This window comes from Bison bison, unplaced genomic scaffold (assembly GCF_000754665.1).
Source record: "Bison bison bison isolate TAMUID 2011002044 unplaced genomic scaffold, Bison_UMD1.0 scf7180017863991, whole genome shotgun sequence".
NCBI classification, from domain to species: Eukaryota; Metazoa; Chordata; class Mammalia; order Artiodactyla; family Bovidae; genus Bison; species Bison bison.
The window spans coordinates 21,167-41,580 of record NW_011494563.1 but is presented as its reverse complement, the minus strand read 5'-3'; the positions used below and the strand labels follow the sequence as shown (position 1 = coordinate 41,580).

At 39.0% G+C, this 20,414-nt stretch overlaps 1 pseudogene; it reads left to right on the top strand.

The window, feature by feature from the left end:
* Positions 1-11,657: 11,657 nt before the first annotated feature.
* On the top strand, positions 11,658-12,279 carry LOC104984355 (annotated as a pseudogene).
* Positions 12,280-20,414: the final 8,135 nt, after the last annotated feature.

The following is a 20,414-nucleotide window of genomic DNA, read 5'->3' as shown; positions in this document are numbered from 1 at the left end:
CTTCCTGATGTTCAAGCTGGTTTTAGAAAAGGCAGAGGAACCAGAGATCAAATTGCCAACATCCTCTGGGTCATGGAAAAAGGAAGAGAGTTCCAGAAAAACATCTATTTCTGCTTTATTGACTATGCCAAAGCCTTTGACTGTGTGGATCACAATAAACTGTGGAAAATTCTTCAAGAGATGGGAATACCAGACCACCTGACCTGCCTTTTGAGAAACCTGTATGCAGGTCAGGAAGCAACAGTTAGAACTAGACATGGAACAACAGACTGGTTCCAAATAGGAAAAGGAGTTCGTCAAGGCTGTATATTGTCACCCTGCTTATTTAACTTATATGCAGAGTACATCATGAGAAATGCTGGGCTGGATGATGCACAAGCTGGAATCAAGATTGCTGGGTGAAATATCAACAACTTTAGATATGCAGATGACACCACCCTTATGGCAGAAAGTGAAGAACTGAAGAGCCTCTTGATGAAAGTGAAAGAGGAGAGTAAAAAAGTTGGCTTAAACCTCAACATTCAGAAAACTAAGATCATGGCATCTGGTCCAGTAGATGGGGAAACAGTAGAAACAGTGGCTGACTTTATTTTTCTGGGCTCCAAAATCACTGCAGATGGTAATTGCCGCCATGAAATTAAAAGACACTTACTCCTTGGAAGGAAAGTTATGACCAACCTAGAAAGCATATTCAAATGCAGAGACATCACTTTGCCAACAAAGGTCCGTCTAGTCAAAGCTATGGTTTTTCCAGTGGTCATCCATGGATGTGAGAGTTGGACTGAGAAGGAAGCTGAGTGCCGAAGAATTGATGCTTTTGAACTGTGGTGTTGGAGAAGACTCTTGAGAGTCCCTTGGACTGCAAGGAGATCCAACTGGTCCATCCTAAAGGAGATCAGCCCTGGGATTTCTTTGAAAGGAATGATGCTAAAGCTGAAACTCCAGTACTTTGGCCACCTCATGCAAAGAGTTGACTCATTGGAAAAGACTCTGATGCTGGGAGGGATTGGGGGCAGGAAGAGATGGGAATGACAGGGGATGAGATGGCTGGATGGCATTACCGACTCGATGTACATGAGTTTGAGTGAACTCTGGGAGTTGGTGATGGACAGGGAGGCCTGGCATGCTGCGATTCATGAGGTCGCAAAGAGTCAGACATGACTGAGTGACTGAACTGAACTTTCTATTTCTGTAGAAAAACATTGTTGGTATTTTGACAGGGACTATATTGAACTTGCTTTGAGTAGTGTTGCCAACTTAACAATCCGTTCAGTTCTGTCACTCAGTCATGTCCGACTCTGCGACCCCATGGACTGCAGCACACCAGGCTTCCCTGTCCATCACCAACTCCCGGAGTTTACCCAAACTCATGTCCATTGAGTCTGTGACACCATCCAACCATCTCATCCTCTGTCATCCCCTTCTCCTCTTTCCTTTGATCTTTCCCAGCATCAGGGTCTTTTCCAATGAGTCAGTTCTTCGAATCAGGTGGCCAAAGCATTGGTGTTTCAGCTTCAGCATCAATCCTTCCAATGAATATTCAGGACTGATCTCCTTTAGAAGGTACTGGTTGGATCTCCTTGCAGTCCAAGGGATTCTCAAGAGTCTTCTCCAGCACCACAGTTCAAAAGCATCAATTCTTCAGCGCTCAGCTTTCTTTATAGTCCAACTCTAACATCCATTCATGACCACTGGAAAAATCATAGCCTTGACTAGACGGACCTTTGTTGGCAAAGTAATGTCTCTGCTTTTTAATATTGTCTTCTAATCCATGAACATGGTATGTCTTTTCATTAACTTAGATCTTTCATTTCTTTCAGCAATGTTTTGTAGTATTTGATGTATAAATCTTTTGCTTCCTTGGCTAAATTGATGGTTAGGTATTTTATTATTTTTGATGCTATTGCAAATCAAATTCTTTAATGAATAAAGTAATCAGACAGAAGATTAGTTTTTTAAAAATGGAGAATTTGAGCAACAATATGAACCAATTAGACCTAACAAAATATGTATAGAACATTTCATTCAACAAGAGCAGAATATACGTTTATCTGAAGTTAACATGCAACATTCTCCAGGATAGACCATATGTTAGACCACAGTAAAAATGTTAATAATTTTTAAAAGATTAATATCATACACAGTATCTTTTCTGATCAAAATATAATAAAACTAAAATCAAAAGCAGAAGGAAAGCTGGAAAATTCACAACTATATGGAAATAAATAGAATGAGGAAAAGTGGAAGCAGTGGCAAACTTTATATTCATGGGCTGCAAAATCACTGTGAATGGTGGCTATAGCCATGAAATTGCTCCTTGGAAGGAAAGCTATGGCAAACCTAGACAGCATATTAACAAGCAGAAACATCACTCTGCCAACAAAAGTCTGTATAGTCAAAACTATGGTTTTTCCAGTAGTCATGTATGTATGTTACAGTTGGATCATAAAGAAGGCTGACTGCTGAAGAATTGGTGCTTTTGAATTATGGTGGTGGAGAAGACTCTTGTGAGCCCTGTGGACAGCAAGGAGATCAAGCCAGTCAATCCTAAAGGAAATCAACCCTAAATATTCATTGGAAGAACTGATGCTGAAGTTGAAGCTCCAATGCTTTGGCCACCTGATGCAAAGAGCAGACTCATTGGAATAGACCCTGAGGCTGGGAAAGATTGAAGGCAAAATAAGAAAGAGACAGTAGAGGATGAGCCGGTTGGATGGCATCACCGACTCAACGGACATGAATTTGGATAAATTCTGGGAAACACTGGGTGACGGAGAAGCCTGGCATGCTGCAGTCCAGGGGGTTGCAAAGAGTTGGACATGACTCAGCAACTGAACAGTAAGAACAAAAATGGAAATTAATATATTCTTAAACAAGCAATGGATCATTAAAGAAATCACAAAGGAAATTAGAAAATAACTTTAGAAGAATGAAAACAAAACACAAAACTTACGGAGTGATGTACTGTTTTTTCAGATCCCCTAGGGGTTGAGAATCCGTTTCAGCCCTTTGGAGTTAAAACTGTGGCTGACTTCTGTGCTGGCTCCTCAGAAATCAAAAGCAGTGATCAGCAATCAAAACATAAAATCTCAAGTTTCAGAAAGCAAGATCTTTATTGCCCACCACTGCACCAGCAACCTGCACCAGGCACAAGGCCGATAGTTCCCACTCGCTGCCTGCCATATTGCTAGGAGATGCGGGATGGTAGCTGCTACATGAAACTGACAGTCATCAAAATTTAACAATCTTTTCATCAGTTTCTCCTCTGGACTTTGCAAGTGTTTGACTAGACTCCAGAATTCCAAAAGAGTTGTTTCACAGGGTCATGAGAGCTCAGTGGTTGTTTCTATGGATGGATGATTCCTGGGTATTCCTATTCATCCCTGTTTCATGACATAGCTATCATTTCCTTTTACAAAGGATGGAAGGAAGATTGAATGACACAGAAACAAAATTAGAATGAAACCTTATGTTCTTTAAGGGGGGAAAAGCCTCTTGTACAGCAGAGAGAATTAAAAAAAAAAAAAGTATCCTCTCTGAGTGTTAAACTTGCCTTTGTGAGGGTACGAAGGTTATGTTCCTAAGAAACATAAATGGAACCTGAGACTCTTCAGTCTTATACAGGCATTATTCTCTGCCGAGAAGTTGAAGGTGTGGGAGGATAAACAAGACCTGATCCATGACAGAAAAACAGGTGGATGCAAAGCACCAAACTTGACCTTTGATTCCTCAGTTCAGTTCAGTCGCTCAGTCGTGTCCAACTCTTTGTGACCTCATCTACTGCAGCATGCCTGGCCTCCCTGTCCATCACCAACTCCCAGAGTTTACTCAAATTCAGGTCCATTGAGTCGGTGATGCCATCCAACCATCTCATCTTCTGTCGGTCCCCTTCTCCTCCCACCTTCAATCTTTCCCAGGATCAGAGTTTTTTCCAGTGAGTCAGTTCTTTGCATCAGATCAGATCAGATCAGTCGCTCAGTCGTGTCGGACTCTTCGAGATCCCATGAATCGCAGCACGCCAGGCCTCCCTGTCCATCACCAACTCCCGGAGCTCACCCAGACTCACGTCCATCGAGTCAGTGATGTTATCCAGCCATCTCATCCTCTGTCGTCCCCTTCTCCTCCTGCCCCCAATCCCTCCCAGCATCAGAGTCTTTTCCAATGAGTCAACTCTTCGCCTGAGGTGGCCAAAGTACTGGAGTTTCAGCTTTAGCATCAGTCCTTCCAGTGAATATTCAGGACTGATTTCCTTTAGGATGGACTGATTGGATCTCCTTGCAGTCCAAGGGACTCTCAAGAGTCTTCTCCAACACCACCGTTCAAAAACATCCATTCTTCGGCGTTGGTTCCTAGGTCCAGATCAAAAGTTGCTGCCTGGAGCACTGGAACCAATCTGGCCGTTGTCATGGAGACAGCGAGAGAGGTGAGTTGCCCAGGATTTTCAGCGCCTCTGTTGCGTCATTTCCCGTCGCTAGCCCTTGGCTCGGTCTCCCAAGGCCGCGTTTTTTGGGAGGCTGCCAAGTGGCAGTCTGAATAGTGTTTGATAGGTTACTGATTGACAATACGCTTTGCTGTTTCAAAAAGCCTTCTATGGAGATGCCCCACTATCAGTTGCGACATTGCAACACAGCAACGCTCCAGATGGAGTCGTGGGAGTATCTGAATAGGTCTCTAGGTATCTTGGCAACCGCCTGGCCTCCAAGTGGAGTTTCAGGTCCTGTTGCCAATGTTGGGGATGATTCCAGGAGGGGGTGCGGGGCGGGGGTGAAGGGGAGCACATCATGCACTTTTCTGTCTTTTCCATCCTCCTAAGTTTCCCCATTGTGAAATTTGTGTTGCTCCCTGTTCAAAGGATCGTTTGAGACGCGCTCAAGATAACTGGTTTCTGCCAGAGTGGTTTTGGGGATTCATGCTTTTTCTTTTTTAATGGTTCCACTAGATATTACAATTATTTTTTTAAAAGATAAATTAAGATTTTTAGTTGGTGTTTTAATATCAAACTCTCAAAAAGTAACAGAGTAACTATACAGAGAAGTAGAAGGATAGGGACTTGAAAAGCTGTGAACCAATTTTCAGACAACAGCAGGATAGAAATTCTATTTATTATTTACTTGGGGTACTTGTGAGCTTTGATCTTCATTAGGTATGCAGAATCTCTTAGTTATGACATGAGAACTTAGTTGAAGTATGTGGGATCTAGTTCCCTGATACTGGAAGTGTGAAGTCTTAGCCATTGGACCACCAGGCAAGTCCTGAGTTGTTTTCTTATTGCTGAGTTCTCAGTTCTTTGTATATTTTGGAGAACAATCTTTTGTTAGATGTACCTTTTGCAGTTATTTTCTTCCAGTCTATGACTTGTCTTCTACTTCTCTTGCTAATTATCCTTTGCAGAGCAGAAGTTTTTAATTTTAATGAAGTCCAGCTTATCAATTATTTCTTTCATGGATCACTTTGAATCTAAAATGGTATCATCATATCCAATGTTATCTAGGTTTTCTCTGATATTACTTTGTGACAGCTTTATAATTTTGTATTTTATGTTTGTGTCTATGATCTATTCTGAGTTTTTGTGAAGGATGTAAGGTCTGTCTAGATTTTTTGTCTTGTTTTTTTTTGCATGTGGCTATTCAGTTGTTCCTGTGCTATTTGTTGAGAGTGTTATCTCTGCTCCATTGTTTTGGCCCAGGTTCAATCCCTGGTTGGGGACCTAAGATTCCAAAAGCCACCCAGTACAATAAAAGACATTATGATCAAAGAAAGTAAGACAAAATTATTTTTTAGGATTATAATTGTTCAAGTTTACTTTTTTGAATATGTGATGCATTCATATGATTCAAAAATAAGTAAAAAAGATATGCAGTGAAAGACTTGACTTAGATTTTTTTCTACATCTGCCCAGTTCCTGCTCCCCACTCTCTTTACATAACCCCTATACTTATCTGACCAGAGTTTATAACAAATACAGATTCGTATCTCTCCTTTTTATATATAAAAAAAGAAATTACATACACTGGTTAGCCTCTTGCTTTCTTCACTATATCTCGGGGAATCGTTCCATATCAGTATGTAGATCCGTTAGGGGAAGCACAGTGACTGAAACTGCCTAGCCTTGCCAGGCACCATAATAATCATTTGCATGAGTTATTTTACAACAGAAAGTTCTACTAAGGAATACAGAACTAATAAGTCACCACCAACCTGAAGAGTTTGGGAAAGGTCAAAAAGTGACACCACATGTCTGATCATCTCCCAGAATCCTTCTCACTGGCATCCATCTTGGTTGAGCAATGCATGTGCCACCAAGAAGAACTCTGAGTCAGAATGATTGCCCAAAGACAACCCAGAAACTAATTCCATCACCATAAAACCTGAAGCTGTGAGCCACATGACAGAGCAGTTTTCCTGGGTTCCCTTACCCTGCTGCTGTCTGCCCAGGTGCCCTTTCCCAAGGAAGTCTCTTGCTTTGTCAGCACACGTGTCTCCTTGGACAATTCATTTCTTAGTGTTAGACAAGAGCCCACTCTTGGGCCTTGGAACCGGTCCCCATTCCTACAACAGTTTTAAGCTTGATAAAGTGTTAGTCACTCAGTTGTGTTAGACTCTGTGACCCCATGGACTAGGACCCACCAGGCTCCTCTGTCCATGGAATTCTCTAGGGAAGAATACCGGAGTGGGTTGCCATTCCCTTTCCCAGGAGATCTTTCCAACCCAAGGATTGCACCTGGGTCTTCTGCATTAGCAGGCAGATTCTTTGCAGTCTGAGCCACCAGGGAAGCCCACTTCAGGTGGTGGTGGTTCAGTCTCTAAGTTATGTCCGACTCTTGTGACCCCGTGGACTATAGCATTATAAGCACTCATTAAATGTTAGCTATTATCATTTTTAAGAATAATTGTTTTATTATTATAGAGGATATGAGAATACAGATAAGGAGCCAAGAACAGGTAATGTTGGAATTGAATCCTGAAGAATGAACAGGATTAGCAATTAGTTTGGCAAACAGTAGGTAGTGGGAGGGAAGTTCTAAATTAAAGATCAGCATGAGGAGGGAGACATGAGAAATGTGATGAACTCTAGGAAGTAAAAACAGTATGGTTAGAGTATAAGGCATATGAAAGTGACAAATAATGATGCTGGATTTGTAGGTGGGTCAAATCATTAAGGACTTTTATCTCAAACGTATCGGAGAAATCTAAGTGTTCAGAATTTTTTGTATTTGAAAGGTCACAGTATCAGTGGAATTAAGGATTAGAAAGGGGACAGATGAGAAGGCCTTACCTGATATCACATAAGTAGTCTGTAGAAAGCTGGGATTAAAACTAAGTCTTTCAGTTCAGTTCAGTTGCTCAGTCATGTCCGACTATTTGTGAACTCATGAACCGCAGCACGCCAGGCCTCCCTGTCCATCACCAGCTCCCGGAGTTCACACAAACCCATGTCCATTGAGTCGGTCATGCCATCCAACCATCTCATCCTCTGTCGTCCCCTTCCTCTCCTGCCCTCAATCTTTCCCAGCATCAGAGTCTTTTCTAATTAGTCAGCTCTTCGCATCAGGTGGCCAAAGTATTGGAGTTTCAGCTTCAACATCAGTCCTTCCAATGAACACCCAGGACTGATCTCCTTTAGGATGGACTGGTTGGATCTCCTTGCAGTCCAAGGGACTCTCAAGAGTCTTCTCCAACCCCACAGTTCAAAAGCATCAATTCTTCGGCACTCATTTATAGTCCAACTCTCACATCCATACATGACCATTGGAAGAACTATAGCCTTGACTAGATGGACCTTGTTGGCAAACTTATGTCTCTGCTTTTTAATATGCTGTCTAGGTTGGTCATAACTTTAGCCTTTATCATTTATATTACATCATACTTCTTCCTAGGGCAGTAGAGATAAAGAGCTTGGACTTTGGAGTTCTGGCTTAATGTGTGACTTTAAGCAAATGACTCAGTACTTTGAACCTCCCTTAAAGTAGAGATTCTATTATTAACTTCATAGGCTGTTTAGGAGAATTACCTGTGTTATATTGTGAATCAGCTTGGCATAAACTCAATGAATATTAGCTACAAAACCCAAAAAGTAAAGAGTTTCCTTTCTTCCAAAATATGAAACAATAACTCGAGACAGAATATGCAAAAATGAGATAATAGACAAATACTAGACTTATCTATCATCTATACCATTTTTCTAAAATCCATTTATATGCATTAATATGTGATATTTTTCTCTTTCTGATTTACTTCACTCTGCATGACAGTCTCTCCAAAAAAGAGGGGATATATGTATATGTATAGCTGATTCATTTTGCTGTACAGCAGAAAATAGCACAACATTGTAAAGCAACTATACTCCAATAGAATTTTTTTTTAAATAGATAAATATAAGGCACTGCTTTTCAGTGCTAAAATTAGAAGTTAAAACAGTACAGTAAGTACTGTGGGAGATTAGGAAAACTAGGGACTTAGGAATGTCATGAGACTAGTGTAATTTGAGTGAGACTCTAAAGTATGGTCAAGAATTAGGTAAAACAAAGAAAGAAGGGCTTTTTGGACAGAAGGAGCAATAATAAACTAGTTACAATGAAGAATCAATGTTGAACATTAGGAATACAGTTAATAAAATCATTAATTTCTCATGTTTAATGCTTGTTTTTTTTTATATTCCTGGATCTAGGGGTCACATTGAAAATAGACACTTAAGTGAAAATCTACATACTGAATAGGGACACCCTCACTCCACAAATTCTTCCTTTCACTTGATTCAGAACATAGGCCATCAGACTTCTACATCCCACCCCCTTATAACCTAGCAAGATCCTATGGGGTCTTCCCCAAACAGACCCTTCCCACTTCATATCTTTTGCCTGACTCTTGTTTGTAGTAAAACTTTATTTTCCTAGCCTTCTCCAAGTTCTAGAAAGTAAATTTCATCAAAATGAATAAGTAGAAAGAAAGGAAACAGTCAAACAAGACAAAATAATAATAGTTTAGCCATTAAGAAAAAGCCAGGGATCTTTAGTTCCTCCTCAGGGGCTGTAGATATTCTGAGATGTGTCCTTTGAGCTGTTTTTTAGAAACTGAAACTCCCCAGGTGGAAGAAGTTAACTGTATGCTGCCCACAAGAACATAGACCCCAGACCATTTGGAACCAGAAGGTTGATGATGTTAAACTCCCAATTACCTCACCACCAACTAATCAGAAGAGTGTTCAAGCTGATCACACACCCGGCAACTCTCCTCCCTCTCCTTGTCTTTAAAAACCTTCCCTGAAAGCCAAGTCATCTGGAAATCCAGACCTTTGGAGCACTAGCTACCTGAATTCCTTGCTTGACACCCTTCAAGAAATGCTGCACTTTTCCTTCACTACAGCCCAATGTCAGTAAATTGGCTTTACTGAGCACAGGCTGGTAGACTCAAGTTTGGTTGATAACACCTTTTCCAAGTACAAGGTTGAAGTATTTCATTATGGGGAAACTGATCAGTACAAAATAAAAGACTATAGGTGCCAACATTTGGGGGATCCTCTAAAGGAACGCTACCCAGTCCAGTATTCTGACTTGGAGAATTCCATGGACTACGGAGTCCAGGGATTCGCAAAGAGTTCGACACAACTGAGCAACTTTCACTTCATAATAAAACAGCCAGGTCCCTGCCCAGTAATCCTGCAGTGAAACCTATTATTCATCATGTCTTTACACAAAACCACTTAGCTTCAATCAACATATTAGTACTCACTCCTAAGTATGAACCTATAGTGAAGGACTACTAGATATGCTGATATATATCCCTCTTTTGTTCTCTGAGCTTAATGTTTCTTATGTTTCTATCCTTGACTGAGAATTAAAAACAACAACAACAATGCAGGTTTGTCACTGGAAAACCCTAAGTATTATTTTCCATGTCAAAGGAATAAACTTCCTCTTTTTTTAGTCTTTTTCCTTTTAGACCTAGTTTCTGCTCTTCTTACATCAAAGGTAAAGCAATAACATTAGCAGTCATTCATAAAGAGAGATTAGGTAAAACTCTTGCTTTGTGCAATTCAAAATTCCAAATCTAATGGGAAAGTTTATTTGAAATATATTTCAGTTCAGTTCAGTTCAGTCTCTCAGTCTTATCCGACTCTTTGTGACCCCATGAATCACAGCACGCCAGGCCTCCCTGTCCATCACCAACTCCCAGAGTTCACCCAGACTCATGTCCATCGAGTCAGTGATGCCATCCAGCCATCTCATCCTCTGTCATTCCCTTCTCCTCCTGCCCCCAATCCCTCCCAGCATCAGAGTCTTTTCCAATGAGTCAACTTTTCGCATGAGGTGGCCAAAGTACTGGAGTTTCAGCTTTAACATCATTCCTTCCAAAGAAATCCCAGGGCTGATCTCCTTCAGAATGAAATACATTTAAATACCTCCTAGTAGCCTTTGAGATAATAGTTTAAATGTTGCTTAAATAGTTTTCTCACAGAAGATTTCCTAAAACACCATCTCTCTTTGATAAGAGTTTTTCTTTTCTTAATCTGTGCTCATTTGCATATTTTCTCCACTAAGTTCTATAGTTTAGCTTTTTTTCTAATCATCCCATCTGATAGGCTGATTACTTCATTCTCTTTGATTACATTATTCTTGAATGATGCCCTTTCACACCAGTAGCCTTTCCATCTCTTCCTTCCTTAGATCAATATGCCATTTTTATGGTCCCCATATGAAATATTCTGAGTATTTTCAGTTTCATTATCTTGTTTCCAATATAGTAGCTTTTTTCCTTCCTAGCACTGGACTCATAGTGAATTTGTATTTTTATGTCTAATAGATGGGAAGCCTAGACCTAGAGTCAAGAAATCAACACTAGAGCAGCAGGACATTTTCAAATTCCTCTGAAGGAATAAAAATGGAAGAAATTGCAAAGAGAAAGATTATATTGGGAGAAACCTGGAGGCCAATTTAAGAACTAGCACCTAAACAAAGAGAAATATCTGGGAAAATATTAGTCACCTTCATGAAAATTTCTGCCAAAGAAAGTGATACAGAATGTAACGAATTTGGGGAAAATTTCAATGAAACATCAATACTTGTTTCAGAGCACAGTGATACTATTGAAGAGCATTGCCATGAATGTGGTACACATGGAAATATGTTCAAAAAAACTCAGATTTAATTATACAAAGTAAATGTGATTTAAAGAAAACATAAATGTAGTGGGAAAACCTTCAGAGAGGCTTCATTCATTCATATTTTCATTCAACATCATACACATCATACTGGAGAACAACCTTATAAATGTGATGAATGTGGAAAGAGATTTAACCAGAGTTTCCATTTAACAAATCACAAGAGAATCATGCTGAAGAAAAGCCCTATAAATGCAATGAATGCGGGAAAGTTTGCAGTTATTGCTCAGTCCTTATTCAACATCAGAGAATTCATAGAGGGGAAAGACATTTTGAGTGTACTGAATATAGCATGATATTCAGTCATAGTACATACCTTACTCAGCAGCAAAGAATTCAAATGAGATAAAAGTTCTATGAATGTAACAAATGTGGGAAAACCTTCAGTGATCACTTAGGTCATATTCAACATCATATTGCCCATACTGTAGAGAAATCTTTTAAATGTAATGACTGGAAAAATTTTCAGTTACTCTCAGGCCTCATTCAACATCAGGGAATGAATACTGGAGAGAAACCATACAAATGCAATGTATGTGGGCATGCCTTTAGTGATCGTTCTGTCTATTCAACATCAAAGAACTCACACTGGAGAGAGGCCCTATGAGTGTAGTGAATGTTGGAAAGCCTTTGGTAACTACTCAGTTCTTATTCGACATCAAAGAACTCATACTGGAGAGAAGCTCTATGAATGTAAGGGAATGTGGGCAAGATTTCAGCAGAAGCACATACCTTACTCAACATCAGAGAAGTTATACAAGACAGAAACCATATAAATGTAATGAATGTGGGAAAACTTTTGCCCAGAGTTCATTCCTTACACATGAGAGTTCATACTGGAGAGAAACCTGAATGTGGGAAAGCTTTTAGTGACTGTTCAGGGCATATTCAACATCAGATAACTCACACCGGAGAGACACCCTATAAATGTGTATGGAAAAGCTTTTAGTCAGAATACAAACCTCACAAATCACCAGAAAATTCATACCAGTGAAAAATCCTATAAATGTAATGAATGTGGAAAAGCCTTTAGTTACTACTCAGGCCTTATTCAACATCAGATCATTCATACTGGAGATAAACCTTATGAATACAATAAAAGTATCAAAGCCTTCAACTGAAGGATAGACCTTAAAAAACATCAGAAAACTCATATTTAAGAAAAACTCAACAAATGTAATGAATGTGGAAAAGTGTTTAGCAAGAACAAATATCTTACAGAACACCAGAAAATTCATAGTGGAGAGAAGGCAAATATACATACTGAATATAGGAAATCTGTTAGACAAAATCCTTTTTTTGTTCAACCTGAAAAGCTTCATGTACAGAAAAGCTCTGAATGCCTTGACTGGCTACCATGGAGACATTTCCCAGGGAACCAGTAGGACTGTGAAAACCATCAACTTCCTAGAATGACCACATAGTTTAGTGGAAAGAGCACATGTCTGGGTTTGGCAAGTCCTGGATTCTAATTCAGTTCTATTACTAACTAGGTCTATTAGTTATTTGGGGGTAACAAGTTATTTTGCTTGACCTCTTTAGACCTTCATTTACTCACCTGAAAAATCAGAAGACCTGATTAATTGATATTTAATATCCATATTTATTGTTTTTATTACAAATGCAGGCTTCTGTAGATGTGGTTCTAAAATTGTGACTTATTTACATCAAGTGTGATGCAATGAAAATATAGGCCACATGCCATATATACTGTTTACTACCCTTGTATTTGTTCTTCAAAATTCAACATTGTGAATATTGAAGAATATTGAGATAAAATAGTATAGATTCCATGAATTATTGCAGTAGGAAGATTGGGATCTTTAACTTAAGAATATGTTGTTGGATAAAATCCCAGCAAAGAACAAATCAAACTGTTGGTATATAAAGCTTGCTTTCTTAGAATTCACCCAAACTTAATCTTGCAATGTAACTTTCTCAACATTTTCTACTATACTGAATATTGTTGCCATCATGTCCTAGATAAAAAGGAAGTGGAAACATGTCTTGGGAAAATTATCAAGAAAAGATGAAATTAGGAGTTGCATGTTATTTGCACACCTAAATATGTAAAGGTGTGCATATTCATATTCTCATATGAGTGAGAATAAATTTGGAGATTCATAACATCTAGAAAAGTTGGTTGGCCTATTGTCTGACTTCTTCCTGTGGTTATACAGACAGTGACCTGAAAATATGAAGATTGATCTCAAAAGCCTATGATTTTGAATTCACTACTTAGGGAAAAAAAAAATTCAGTTATGGAACTTCTCCAGTATAGAAGGGTCCAGAGTTACAAAGTCTGGTGTTTGTTTCAATGTCTAAGCAGACTGTTCACATGTAAGGAAAAATGATAATGGACTTGCTACAAGCTTTAAGAAAACCTGGACTTCAGGCAGCAATGTATAAGCTTTTCTGAATTTATGTATCCTTTTAAGAACTATAAAAGTCATAAGCTTTCTCACCAGAACAGATGCATGACAATTTGTGAGCAGTTACAAAATAAAGTTAATAGTACTAAAAACACATATACATTGTACTAACAGTAATTTGAAAGTGTAAAGGATATGAGACTTTATTCACAAGAGAAATATAAAATATTTAGGAATGAATTTAATAAGAAGTAGGAAATCCAAAAAAATATAATTAGTCTACACATTCCCTTGAGAAATTGAATGCTCATTTGAGGGAACTGATACGGAAAATTAAGGGCACCAAATTCTCAACAGATAAGTAGTATAGACTTTGATCAGCAAATACTCTAACCTCTTAGGGTTAGTTCCTTCATCTGTGAAATAATGACAGGTTACCTGTCAAGAGTTACTTTAGGGATTAAGTGAGATGATATATAAAAGGTGCCAGACACTTTGTGGGAAGTTTACTGTTGTTATTATATAGCATTATTATATATAATATTAATTACATGTTACAATAACTTACACTATAATATATAGTACAATATATAACATACAACAATATACTATAATAGTTATTGTAGTATGCTATTACAGTATATTATACAGATTATACATTAACATGTGAACTATTATGCTGTGAACTTGATGATATAAATCATAAATTATTGAATCAGTAAGAAAATGGTAGGCTCAGAAGAAGAACAAGATATCCTTTCAATCAAATGATGATGATAATACTAGTGGCCCTGAATCCAAAATTGACTGGAAATGTAACTTGCCAGAGGACATTTTTTGAAGTCAGGTTTATTGGAATATACTTAAATCAATAATTTAAACTTTTCTCAAAACAAATGCTCTCGGCACTGATGGATTTACTAGAGGATTTGGTCAAACAGTAAAGAAAGAACTGTTCCATTTTCCCAGAGTGTAAAAGAGAATATACTCTTTCCAACTCTTTCTGTGTCTAGTATAGCCTTGATACAAAAATCTGACAGGAACAATATTTAGAAAGAAAATTGAAGCCAGGCTCATTCATAATCATAGATACAAAACTCTTGAATAAAATATTGACCCACTGTCTAGCCACATAAACGTGAAAGATAATACAGGACTACCAGGTTGGATTTATCCAAAGAATGAAAGTTGGCTGAAGAATATAAATTCAATCCACACTAATTAATCCTATTAAGGAGGGACTTCTCTGACAGTCCAGTGGTTAGGACACCATCCTTGCATTGCAGGGGGCCTAGGTTTGATCCCTGGTAAGGGAACTAGACTCCCACAAGCTGTGCAGCCAAAAAAAAAAGAATATTAATGTTTTTTTAAAAATCAAAGAAACACATACGATCATCTTAATGGATGCAGAAATAAGATTCTACTTACTTCTCTGTATGTTTTATTTTGCAACAAAATGTAAAATTAAGCAAAGACAAACAAGGAAGCTTTTATGTTATCAATGTGTGCTGCTGCTGCTGCTAAGTCGCTTCAGTAGTGTCCGACTCTGCGACCCCATAGACGGCATCCCACTAGGCTCCTCTGTCCCTGGGATTCTCCAGGCAAGAGTACTGGAGTGGGTTGCCATTGCCTTCTCCAATGCATGAAAGTGAAAAGTGAAAAGTGAAAGTGAAGTTGCTCAGTCGTGCCCAACTCCTAGCGACCCCATGGACTGCAGCCCACCAGGCTCCTCCATCCATGGGATTTTCCAGATAAGAGTACTGGAGTGGGTTGCCATTGCCTTCTCCGATCAATGTATAAAGATTCCCAAAATATGTTGTGGGGCGTCAAAAGCAAACCCCAAACATATGAATCTATATATTCACATATAAGTGAATAAAGAAACTCAAGAAAGTTAAACATCAAATTAGTTAAATAACAAATAGTAGAAACCTGTGAAAGGTAGAGAAAAAGTAGGAACCAGGTAGGTGAGTAACAGGGATGGAAAGGAAACTTTTAACTGTATAACTATTTATACTTCATCTGAACTCTATGAGTGTATTATCTTTTCAAAATGCAAAACAACCAAATAAATACAATTTCTTAAAAGCATTATTCAGAAGCCTTATAGGAGAGTGTACCTTCTTTAGAAGAGGTTCCCATTCCCTTGGAGCCTCACGTGTTATTTTCATTCATCCTTAGCTCCAGTAGCTCAGGAGTCAGGCTTTATTCCTGGACAGTTGAAGATTTGGAAACCGGAATAACTAGTGATTACACAGATGAACATCTGCACCTCTCCAGATGGGATTAGAAGTTTGAGATGCTTAGTCCTAACTGCAGGGTCAAGCTTTAAGTCTTTGCACAATCATTGACTAGCAATGGTGCCTGTGCATAGCATAATTAAACAGAAGACCCATGGTTAGCAACTCAAATTTATACACAAAACTACAACAGGGAGCTATATAAATGGAATTCAGAACCTTTATCTATGAACAAACCATTCCTGTATCCTTTCCAGGCTAAACTCTTGAAATCTGCTTGCACATCCACCTGTGAAAAAACTCATTTATTGTACCCTGGTAGACTGTTCAGCATTTATTCAACAAAATGTTGAGGATCTGCTATTTGACGTGTTCTCCTCTAGATACTGGGATTATATTTCTGAACAAAATGTGCAAAACTCTATCCTCATGGGGTCTGCATTGTAATGGGAAATGCAGACTAGTGAATAAGTAAAATGTGTATGAGTAGATGGTGATAAGTATGAATGAAAAAATAAATGTATGAATGAAGAGATAATAGGGATGGCTTTTTTCTTTGTAATGTTTTATAATTTTAAGCATGTTGAACAGGTAAAACTTCACTAATAAAGTGATATTTGAGCAGACCTGAAGGATATGAGGAAATGAGTTAGGCAAATGAGTATTTGGGAAAAGGTGTTTCTAGGCAAAAGAAACAACATATGCAAAGGAATGAGGCAGGAGTATGTCTGACTTGTTTGAAGAAAAGCAAGGAGCTAAAGGGGAGGATAAGATAGGAAGGGAGAGCTCTTACAGGCCGCTTGAGGCGCTTTGACTTTTTTACTGGACAGAAGGGAAACTCTTGGAGAGTTTTGAACACTTGGAGAATTTTGCACTACTTCTGTGTTTAGAATAGACAGGAAAGGGGCAAGGTTAATAGCAGGAGGCCAGTGATGGGTCTACTGCAAAAATTTAGGTGAGAGACTGATAAATTTTCTAGTATGATTGCAGTGGAAATAGTAAAAACTGGTTGGATTATGAGTATATTTTGAAGGTGAAGCTGATGAGATGTAGGATCTGAGCAAAAGCAAAAATTCACAGATGCCTGCACAAAATGGAGTAGTTTTTTTTTTTTTTTTTCAGTTCAGTTCACTTCAGTCGCTCAGTTGTATCTGACTCTTTGCGACCCCATGAACTGCAGCATGCCAGGCCTCCCTGTCCATCACCAACTCCTGGAGTTGACTCAAACTCGTGTCCATTGAGTCGATAATGCCATCCAATCATCTCATCCTCTGTCATCCCCTTCTCCCACCTTCAATCTTTCCCAGCATCAGGGTCTTTTCAAATGAGTCAGCTCTTTGTATCAGGTGGCCAAAGTATTGGAGTTTCAGCTTCAGCATCAGTCCTTCCAATGAATATTCAGGATGGATTTCCTTTAGGATGGACTGCTTGGATCTCCTTGCAGTCCAAGGGACTCTCAAGAGTCTTCTCCAACACTACAGTTCAGAAGCATCAATTCTTCAGCGCTCAGCTTTCTTTAGACTCCAACTCTCATATCCATACATGACTACTGGAAAAACCATAGTTTTGACTAGACAGACCTTTGTTGGCAAAGTAATGTCTCTTGCTTTTTAATATGCTGTCTGGGTTGGTCATAACTTTTCTTCCAAAGAGCAAGAGTTTTTTAATTTCATGGCTGCAGTCACCATCTGCAGTGATTTTGGAGCCCCCAAAATTAAAGTCTATCACTGTTTTGATTGCTTCCTCATCTATTTTTATTATTATTATTATTTTTTTTTTTGCACTGAGATGTGAAAGACTAGTGAAGAGAAAGTTTGGGGGGAGGATTAGGAATTCAGTTTTTGGCAATGTTAAGTATAAAATACTTACCAAGAAGGCAGCTGGATATGTGAATTTGGATTGGAAGGAACAGTCCAAAATGGAAAGACTTTTGCATATATGTGGTATTTAAAGACCAAACAGTGGGCATGCTAATGGAAGACTCATACAAGAGATAGTTATAATGCAACATGTAATAAACACTATTGATGGGACTGAAATAATCTCAGGAATTCTGGGTATATTTCAGGAGTTTCTAAACCAGTCTTGAGTCAGCAAAAAGTTCCAGAAGGTAGTGTCTGAACGGAGATCCAAAGGACAAGTAGGGAATGGCAAATGGGAAAGGGAGAAGGAATTCCAAAGGAAATGCAACTTCTTCATTCAAAAGCAAGAGGACATGAAACAAGAAGTCCCCTGCCTCCTTCCACTTCAACTCCTCTGTCACAGTTACTCTTCTGTCAGAGAAGGGACTACAGACATTTGGAGGGAAGTTAAATTGGAGAAATTTGATGTTTGAATTCAGTGGGCAATATTTTTGTGGCTTCTAGTTACTTCTGTGTGAAGTTCTTATTTAGCATCTAGCACTGCAATTTCTGGAAGGTACCACTCAGAGGCAGCCTTAAATAACAGGAGCCTTGGTGTGCAGGGACTTCCAAAAGCCCCATTCCGTGAGATCAGCTTCAGAAACAAATATCCTGTTTTCAAACATAGGAACTCCTGGTCCCTGTCAAAACAGACCCAAACATTATCCAATCAGAAATGGAATTCCAAAAAACCTGGCTCCCTTGCAGGCAAAGAAAAATCTTGAGATTTTTGATAGGTTCTTCTCAAGTGAGGGTTTCCTTATGGCTTTGCTCTATTGGCCCCTCCTTGGTTCCCTCTGCAGTTCCTCCTGTGATCCCAGACAAACTTACGGAGAAGCAGGTCAGAGATTGAATATTTGGCAGAATGGGAAAAAGCAGACTTGGTGGAACCATCTGGTTCTCAAGAGAACAGAAAAGAGTCCAAGAAAAGGGAAGAGTGAGCCAGGGGAAGGAAGGAAAAAGACGTGGGAAAAAATAAAAGAAATCATTCTTATGTTTGAAAAACCGTTTGTTGTAACGCAGTTGAATATCACTTTGCCAACAAAGGTCTGTACAGTCAAAGCTATGTTGTTTTTTTTAATCAGGGCTTATTTTCCTAACATATATAGGATTATCACTTGTTATCAAAGCTGTGGTTTTTCCAGTAGTCATGTGTGGATGTGAGAGCTGTGGACCATAAAGAAGGCTGAGCGCCAAAGAATTGATGCTTTCGAATTGTGGTACTAAAGAAGATTCTTGAGAGTCCCTTGGACTTCAAAGAGTTTAAATCAGTCAGTCCTAAAGAAAATCAACCCTGAATATTCATTGGAAAGACTGTTGCTGAAGCTGGAGCTTCAATACTTTGGCCACATGATGTGAAGAGCAGATTTATTGGAAAAGACCCTGATGCTGGGCAAGACTGGAAGCAAAAGAAGCGGGCGGCAAAGAATGAGACAGTATCAGCAACTCAACGGACAGGAATTTGAGCAAGCTCCAGGAAATAGGGAAGCAGAGAGGAGCCTGGTGTGCTGCAGTCCTGGTGTGCTGCAGTCCATGGTGTCACAAGTGTCTGACACGACTTAGCTTCTGAACAATAACAACAAATTGAATATCAATGAGGGCACATCCATTTATAAGCAGAGTGGAGCCACTGAAGCTTGTTGGACAAGCCAGAGATCAGTGTATTGGAACCAACCTTAGCTGCAAGTGAAAGGTTGTTGTTGAATCACACGAAGACACCGGGATTCTTGGCCCCTGGAGGAGAAGAATTCAATCCGGGGCCAGTGACGAGGCTTGATCGCTCAGAGCTTTTGTGTAATAAAGTTTTACTAAAGTATAAAGGAGATAGAAAAAGCTTCTGACATAGGCATCAGAAGGGGGCAGAAAGAGTACCCGCTTGCCAGTGTTAGCAATGAAATTATATACTCTCCAATGAATCCAAAGAATGTCTGGAGGTTGTAAAGATCTCACCAGACCTACTCCCATAATTTACATTTTAAGATAACAGAATTAGCCAGAAGGTTTAATCCAGAGACTGTCCTTAATCCAGAGACTGTCCTCAGGCAGGATACATTATTATTATATAATCCTAAGGAATGTAGAGAAGGAAAAAAAGTTTGTCCTTTCTTCTTCCTTGAGAATTCCAAAACCCTCTCTCCTTGGGGACCCCTAGACTCCTTATCAACCTGCCTAGGAAATGACTCTCTCACAAGTTTTCTAACAATTCCATTGTTAAACTATATTCAAACAGTTGAACTAAATCTACTTCTAAATCTTACTTATTTTACCTTTCCTAATGTATTTACTTTTCTAAAATTCATCTCTTGAGAATCAGTCTACCATAGAAGTGTGGCACTCAAGTCCCACGTTCTCAGCTTCTGTGGAAAATTTTCAGCCTTCTGCTTGAAAAATTAAGACAATTCTGATAAATTAAGACATTTGACTGTGACACACTGCCCTGGGGTGCTCTCCTCTCTGATTCCCATCATGGGAACAACTGGAAAAACAATCCTTCAAGCTGTTGTTGTTGTCTTTTTTTTTTTTTTTTTAATGTGGCCTGTTTTTAAAGTCTTTATTGAATTTGTTACAATATTGCTTCCATTTTATGTTTTGGTTTTTTGGCCATGAGGCATATGGAATCTTAGCTCCTGAAATCTGTGTCTCCTGCATTGGAAGGCAAAGTCTTAATCACTGGACCTCCAGAGAAGTCCCAAGACGATTTTGTATACAACTTCATGGAGGAGGGAGAATGACAAATTCCACA